Source organism: Rhinolophus sinicus, linkage group LG05, assembly GCF_036562045.2.
Source record: "Rhinolophus sinicus isolate RSC01 linkage group LG05, ASM3656204v1, whole genome shotgun sequence".
In the NCBI taxonomy this organism is placed as follows: Eukaryota; Metazoa; Chordata; class Mammalia; order Chiroptera; family Rhinolophidae; genus Rhinolophus; species Rhinolophus sinicus.
The window spans coordinates 159,923,020-159,931,720 of record NC_133755.1 but is presented as its reverse complement, the minus strand read 5'-3'; positions in this window follow the sequence as shown (position 1 = coordinate 159,931,720).

The following is an 8,701-nucleotide window of genomic DNA, read 5'->3' as shown; positions in this document are numbered from 1 at the left end:
GAGTTGGATTAAACTCTGCCTCTTGGCTCTAAGAGTCAGTGTTTCCCCTTATGTTAACTAATAAGGGAATCTTCTTTCTGATACAGTTCTGCTTCTTAAATATTTTCCCTAAATTACTACTGGTTACCAAAAACTTGTGTTAATTGCGTCATTTCATGCCAAGTTTAGTTATCTAAGGTTACTGGCTGTGTCACAGTTAAGATACTGCTTTCCATGCCTAACAACAACATGAATAGATGACTTAGAAAGTAAAATCCAGCTTTGTAGGATGATTAGTCAGCTTCACCTGTGAGGTACAACATTTGCTCTGTATTTCCCCCTTTTAGGTCTCTACATTCTGGAGCTTGGACTCCTTGCCACTTTCTATGAGCTACCAATCAGGAATGAATGAATGAATGAGTGAACAAGAGAACAAATGTATAATTATTGAACTGTTTTCAGAAGTACCCCATCTCATTTCATCTTTACAACACCCTGTATGGAGGAATTGCTATTCCCATTTAAGATGAGAAAAACCATGACTCAGTAAGTTAAGTGACTTGCCCAGTGAGTGACAGGTTGAGGATTCTGCCTCCCATGCTTTTTCCAGTAAATTTCATCTGGCTGCTGGTATTTGCATGTTTGGTGGTAGAACTTAGATAATGTTTCCGAGGATGCTTAAGCTGGGTTAAGAGACTATAAAAAGTAGAAATATTTTACAGATAGTTAACATCTAAAGGGAAGCGAGAGGAATTAAGCAGTTAGAGGAAGATAAAGCCAGAGATAGATATCTGATTATCCATGCCAGCAAGGAGACAGAAGAAGGATAGCACAGTTGCACCGAGTTCTCCATTAAAGATCATTGGTTAGGTTTGGGGGATACTTTGAGATTCTCTAGAAAGCTCTAACCCGGGAGCTGAGGCATAAACACAATTATTGACTCCCTACTATGTGCCAGGTACTATGCTGAGTGTTTTACTTGTGTTACATCATTGCTAAGACTCCATATTACCTGTTTGTTTTTTATAAGTGAAGAAACTAAGGCTTGGAGAAGAAGTGTAACTTCCATCTTGTCACATAGCTGGTCAGTGCAAACCCACTTTTTCAAAATGAGGAGAGTTATTGGGGATTGCCAGACTAGAAGGTCTAGGAAAGAGAGGGAACCCAGAGCACCACTGAGTAGAGGGTTGACCTGGCTCTCCTCTCCTGCTGGTAAGAGGCCAAGAATGGCATATTGTACAGATGGGTAGGGCGAAGTGTGTGGGCCTGAACAACGAGGCATCACTGAAACTAACACTGGTTTCGAAAATTTGGCTGGAGAAATTTTGGCTCTAAATTCAAAATCTCAAAGATGGATCAATTTCACATGATTATATGGTCCAAGAAATCTCTTCTTTTAGTCAACATTTATTTATCACCTACAAATAGCCAAGGACACACTCGTGGCCTCCAGTCCCAAATATGTGTAGGACACTGGCTAATGAAAAGGAGGGGCTCTGAAGTCAGACCCTTGAGTAGGAACCCTAACTTTGCTCCTCATCAAGTGTTTAGAAGCCAGTTACTTCACTTCTTTTAGCCTCAGTTTACTCTGAAGCAGGGATAATAACAGTACTTCATACATAGTATGGTTATTAGATGATCTCATAGAGCCCTTAGCACGTACTTGGCCTACGGCAATCACTTAATAAAAATTAGTTACCATAAGTGTGGGGAGAAAACAATTAAATCATCAAATTCTTCATCACAAAACTGACAAATGTAATGAAGGAAAAACACAGGTGCAGATGGAGCATAATGAGAGGACTTACGAGACCGGGGATCAGGTCAGACTGGAGGAGGTGGTACTTAAGCATAAATTGGATGGTGGATTCAGGGAGAGTGAGTTGGAAGGAACTTCCAAATGTAAGGAGCAATGATCCTGAGCTGCAATTTTTTTTTTTAATACACATAAGGATATTATGTGTCTGTGCACTGCCTGCCTCCCACACATAGGCTAGGATGTCACCTCTATGAGAACAAGAATTTAGCTCATCCACTGTTGTATTTCCAGACTTTAGGATAGTGCCTGTCACATAGCAAGTGCTCAGGAAATATTTGTTGTCTAAATGAATTATCCATACAACCACTGAGACATGAAAAATTTTAAAGTACAATCTTCTATTTGGCTTATCATTATGTCCATGTCAGTTTTACCCCTTTTGCAGAGGTGTGTGTGTGTGTGTGTGTGTGTGTGTGTGTGTGAGAGAGAGAGAGAGAGAGAATATGTTTGTTTCTGATACTCCAGAAAATGTGAAAACTTCTGCAGAACTGCAGAAATTCTTGCAAGCCAGAATTGACTGAGTCAACAAAATATACGGAATCAATGGAATAATGATGTGGGATTACAGTCAGATGACAAAAAGCTAGACAAATTGAAAAAAAAATCCAGCTTTTTTATTTTGTAAAAGTACTAACCTCCATGTCCTATAACAGCTACCAAATTCAGTGAATGATTGTACGTTAACAATTCTGCTTGTGTTATGCCATCTACAAAACTGTTTGTTTTCATCATTTCCATTGTTCTCATGTAACATGGAACCAGGTCTGATTCAATCTCCAGGCCTGTGGTGAGCCTTTCTCTCCACACTACAGGCTTCCTGCCTGAATGTTTGGAAAACAGGGGAGCTGTCACAACTCACCAAGCCTGGAGGGAACGCTAATGTTTGTCAAGCCTCTGTGACAGGCAGATGTTTGGCAAAGTTCTCTTATTGACTTTCCTAGCTACCTGGTGGGACAGGTATTACGTATTTTTCTCCCAAGTAAAAAACTTGGGACACAGGAAAGTTAGAAGTTGTTTTATAGGTAAACTAGGAACCAAACAGCTATGTCTTGGGAATATATTATAGTAGGAACTCAGAATGCAAATAAATCATGGAGGCTGGCAGGCTTGAACTTGTGGAGCTGGGGGTGGGGGTGGAGTGCCACTGGGCTTGGGAAAAGCACAGTTCAGAGGTTAAACGGTCAACCAGGAGCTGGGACACAGGAGCCTGGAGCCCATGGCAGTATAAAAAGGCTCATTAAACCTTCTAATGTTTGACTATATGGCATGCTTTAACTTTGATGACCCAGCAGCTACCTCCAGAAATAGCCTTAGGTGAAGCTGGAAACATACTCTAATAAGTTACTTATGGTGGTTACACATAATGCTACAGTAAAGTGAGACAAAAAGTCATTATTTTAAAATGAAAAGAGGTATTTTCCTTACTCTGAGTTTCATAAGGATTTTTAAATTTTGCTTGGAAGCTAAGTGTACATCTTATTGGATGGATATGACACCTAAGCAATTGTCTGGCCATGTTTATCTTTGTTCATGAATAATAAATTAATACTAATCCCTCTCTCTGCCCTTCGCCTCCCAGAAAGCAAAGCAATAAGAGAGGGGATTTCCAAATTGTGCATGATTGCATAAGTCAGTGTTTTTCTCTTTTCTAGAAGTGATGAAAAACAACGAGAATTAAAAAGCTTTTCCACTTGTAAATTTTGTTTTTAATTCTCTTTTTCTAAGCTCCTGGATCAGAAAAAGCAATCTAAATTGGAAATTGTTAAAGAAAATATCTTACCTCAGAGCCAAAGGGGAAGCCTTCCTATGGGATATATTTCAGAGTAAATTCCTTGTGTAAATACTTGTACATATTGATATAAAATAAAGAATAAAACAAATGAAGTAAACAGCTGACTCAAGGATTTCTCATAAAAATAAACAATGAATTAACTAGAAAGAAGACAAAAGGAAGGAATTTTAAAAGGTAAAAGAAGATATGAATGAGACATGAAAAATTTTAAAGTACAATATATAACTAATGACAGAATTTTGTTCCTTGAGAAAAAATTAAAGCTGAAAAACTAGCTAACTTAACTAAAAAAATAAGAAATCACGGGAAAAATGTTGTCATGAAGGGACTCAGCTCCTGCTCCCCACATAAGAACGCAGGACATGGTGAGGCCAAAAAGGAACACCCACAGAGCGACAGATAGGGGAGTCATACCACTATATTCTCGGTGGCAGCTGGGTTGGAGACATAGGAAGCAAACATCCGCCAGTACCCCAACAAGGGTTCTTCCCGCTCCACAGTCTCACAGCCGGTGAGACACAGGAAGTAGGATACACACGATCCGCAACCCGCCCTGTGCCTCTCTGCCTGCCAACCAACCAACCACCGAGCACAGCCACAGCAGTTATACTAGTGGCTAATGGCTAACTGATTACAGCTGATGGCCAATCAGTCACAGCTGAAGGCCATCTACTACCTGAGCCAATACCTTTCCACATGAGGCCAAAAGCCTGGAAACTGCTCTCTGGGACTGTCCCCACAAATGTCATTTCTCAAAATAGGAAATTATAAAAGGGAAACCACAGAAACAGGGGAAATTGAACACATCATAAGGGAATAGTTTTCTCAACTCTGTGCAAATAAATTTAATGAATGAAATGGACACTCTTCTAAAGATAATATAATTTGTAGAAACTGAACCTAGAAGAGCTAGAAAATCTAAACAGATTTATGATTATAGTAGAATTAGAAGTAGAAAATTGCCAAAGATATGCCATCCCCACGAGCCCCTCTGCCCCACCCAGAGAAGGACCCAGTGATCTCAGGGAAAGCTAGCCCACCCTGAGAAGCAGCTAATTCTCACATCACACGGATGAAGTGGTCCAGCTGAAGAGTTGGCAGTGGCAGCACATGATGTTGCAAAGACCAGTGTTGCCTGCGGGTGTCTGACTGACCCCTAGTGACCTCACGGATCAGCCCTCTCCCAGCAGGACTCCCATCCCAGACCATAAAAAAGCAGAGAAGCATCGTCCTGTTCTTTTAGTTTAAACCTCGTAAATGCATACCCGCAGCTAACATCATATTCCTTTCCACTGATCCACTAGATATGCATTAAGTGCTTACTATGTGCCCAGCACCATCCTCAGTGAAGAAATGAACAAAACATACAACATCCCTGACATCATGGAGCTTAAAGTATAGCAGGGGAGACAGACAGTAAGAATAAAACGAAACATAGCCTATCAAATGATGAGAAGTATTAAGAAGATAAAAGGGTGGGGACAGCTGGTAGGGAGAAGCGCTGCCATGTTGTGTGGTCATGGAGGAATTCACTGATAATTTCTGAGCTGAGACATGAAGGAGGTGAGGGAGTAAGCCTGGACATCTCAGGAAAAACAGTCAAGCAGAGGGGACAACTAGTAAAAGTTCATAGTGTGGGGATGTGCCTGTCATGTTTGAGAAATAGCAAAAAGACTTTCCAAGCTAGAGCCTTGCGGGTTAGAAGGAGAGTTGTGGGAGATGATTTTAGCGTTAATGGGGCCAGAGTATAGGGCCTCGTATGTGACTGTAAAACATTTGACTTTCATTCAGAGAGAAATGGGAAGACACTAGAGGGTTCGAAGCAAAGGCTCTGACCTGTCATTTAAAAGGAACACTTTGCCTAATGCAGAGGACAGTGGCAGAGACAGGGAGACTGGAAAGGAAGCTATGGCTACAAACCAGGCAAAAAATGATGGTGGTGGGGACCTAAGTAGTTGCAGTTGAGGGGGTGACAACTGGTTGGATTCTGGTTATGCCATGAAAATCTTTCTAGAGTTGAAACAATGTACAGGCATATGCTAGTTCATGGGCACAGTGATTAATCATACCCAGCAGGGTTTTCAAGGTCAGTAAAAGACCTTGGTCAAGGACAATCAAAACAATATTTATAGCATCTTTTAATCAGAATAATATGAGTGAAGAGCAGAGAAAGTTATTCATGAAGCCCTAAGTCCCATGAATGGAGATTTTTAAATAATGTGTTAGTGTTCATAATCTAAAAATTAATCAAAATTAAACTTGATCAGATTGCTCATTGTATTTATTGCCTATATTTGACAATGAAGTTCCTTTCTAAAATTCAAGTTCATCAACTATTTTGAAATGCATGACAATTATTTCCAGAATGCAGAACTGCTTAAAGGTCATAGGTATTACTCAGCAGAATTATTGAGGGACCAGCAGACACAAAAAGAACAAATAGTTTCCCAGTTTTTGGTGCTACAGGTAAATGGTTCTCCATAGGTCTGAAGGAGAGAAGGGTGGTGTTCAAGCTATCATTCATTGTGAAACTTTAAAAAGTTATCCTGTTGCTAACCAAGTTATAGAATAAGGGAAACCTAGGCCATCTGAGCCCAAGGAAGTAGTCCAGGACACCAGTTTTTAAACACTTTTCTGAAGGAGAATAAGGAACATGTGGCCCTTCACTACAAGACCTAGCTGCAGGGCGTGACCTTGCTCCAGGAGCACTGGCTCTGCCATCTTGTTACTACTGCTTGCCTAGTATGGTACCTGGCATACAGCACATGCTCAGTAGATTTGTTGGAGAGACATATGTGGAATATAAAACTGAAAGCAATAAATAAACAAGACAAACAAAAACTCATAGACACAGGCAACAGTTTAGTGGTTACCAGAAGGTAAGGGAGGAAGGCGATTGTAGAAGAGGGTAAACGAGGTCAAATATATGGTGATGAAAGGAGAACTGACTCTGCGTGGTGAACACACAGTGCAATATATAGACGATGTATTATAGAATTGTACATTTGAAACCGATATAATTTTATTAACCAATGTCACCCCAATAAATTTAATAAAAAGAATTGTTTGATGAATAAACAATGAAAGGAATGAACAGCAGAATCTTCTTTGACATCATTCTATCCATTTATGGAGGGAATATTACAAATGAAGAACAACACATGGTGATTTTATAATAGACCTCAGGCCCCGAGATCAGCCCGACCTGATTTTACTCCTGACTTGGTCACTACATGCACTGTAGAGCCTGGTCAGGTTGTCTTGGCCTCTCTATGTCTCAGTTTCTTTATCTGTTATATCAGGATAATAATACCAACATCCTGGGCTTGTTGTGAGGATTAATCAAGAGACTGCATGGAAAGAAATTAACTCAGTGCCCCATAATTATTAGATCTTACCATTGGCACTGAAGTAGCATTAAAGTTACCAAAAGGAGTTTTATAAAGATGGCACCTTTATAAATTTTAAAAATGTTTTTCTTTTGTTATGAAAAATTTCAAGTATGTATACAAAAGTAGAGAGCATAATGAACCTCCATGTACTCAATAAGCAGTTCCAACAATTATCAGCTCATGGCCCCCTTCCCCAGCCCCTTGGATTATTTCAAAGAAAATACGAGACATCATGTTATGTCATCTGTAATATGTCAATATATATCTCTAAAAAATAAAAAAAGTAATAACCAAAATCCAATGACACACTTAAAAACTAGTAATGATTCATTAATAAGATGAATTATTGGCCTGTTGGAAGCCACAAGGAGAAAAAAAGAGAATCAAATTCTCTCCAGACAAAAGACAATGGAAGCATCCACTCTCACTGTCAAGGTGGACCTTTCCTGCTGAGGTTTGAGGGGGGTGGGATAGAGGGGAAAGGAGGGAATGAACTTGAAGCCAGAATTTCATGGCTGAAGCAAAGTAGAGCAGGGGTTTCCCCATTTTCTTTACTCTTCTTACTTTCCAAAGCAAATGACATTTTATTTGAAACAATTCTATACAAATTCTTCTGCCTCCAAATTAGTGGAATTTCCGAATTTAGTTTTATCTTTTCATCTCCCTTGAGGCACTGTTGGCAGTGTTGTCTTCTAGTACAGATTATGATATCACACAATTAGAGAGCTCACTGAATGGTAACAGCACTGGCTTAGTTTCTGAAATTTCACATAGCACAAAAACTTACACATCTTTGCGAGAACTCATTTCTCAGTATATTCTATGCTCTTCTCCCTTTCCCCCTAATTTCCTCTTATTTTGTTCTACAAAGTCAGTAACTCAGTGAAAAACCTCCATTTCATTCTCTGCTGCTCTACTTATTAAACCTTGAATTAAAATATTTTTCTTTTTTTCTTAACTGGAATTTGGAGCAACTTGATTGCTTCACACAAGAGCTATTGGTGTTGAAGATATTGAACATCAATAGTTAAAACCCAGATTATCACCTCTCCTTTAAAAACCAAGGTGAATGCCATGTCCAGAGTTCAGTGGGCAATATCAGCGAGTAAGTGAAGGATGATGCTGAGAAGGCTAGAAGACAAGGCGCATCAACGTGGGGCAAAGGGAACTTAAGATCTACTGCAAGTTTCTTCTCTGAAAACCTAAATTAGTGTATAAGCAATGAACACTTTGCTTGGAGGAGATAAAGTCCGGATTCGGAAGTCTGACAGTAGCATGGAGGCAGTGGAAAATCTGGTTTTGATGAGTCACTCCATACTGCTCTGGCAGGATGTCTACTTTCCTGTTTAGAAGTAGGCTTTGGGAAGATGGGGGCAATGTCTACCTTGCTTGCTGCTGCATCCTTGCTGCTGAGAGCAATGCTTAGCACATGGTACTGCAGCAATTATTAAATGTGATTGCCTAAATGGATGAATGAGCACTGCTCAGTAACCATCATTATTCCTTACTACAGAGGCCATTCTACCAAGAACTTGAAAGAGACTACACAAGAGGGAAGAAAAGTCAGAATATATTTCCTCTTTTGAGCTAATGAGCCTCTTTTAAAAAGAATCTTTACGACTTTCTTGTGCTTGAACGTATAATTCTAATGCCTCTAAAAACATGTGGTAAATTTTTTTGGTAAGAAAGATGGTATAATGAATCATGGGTAAGCAACAG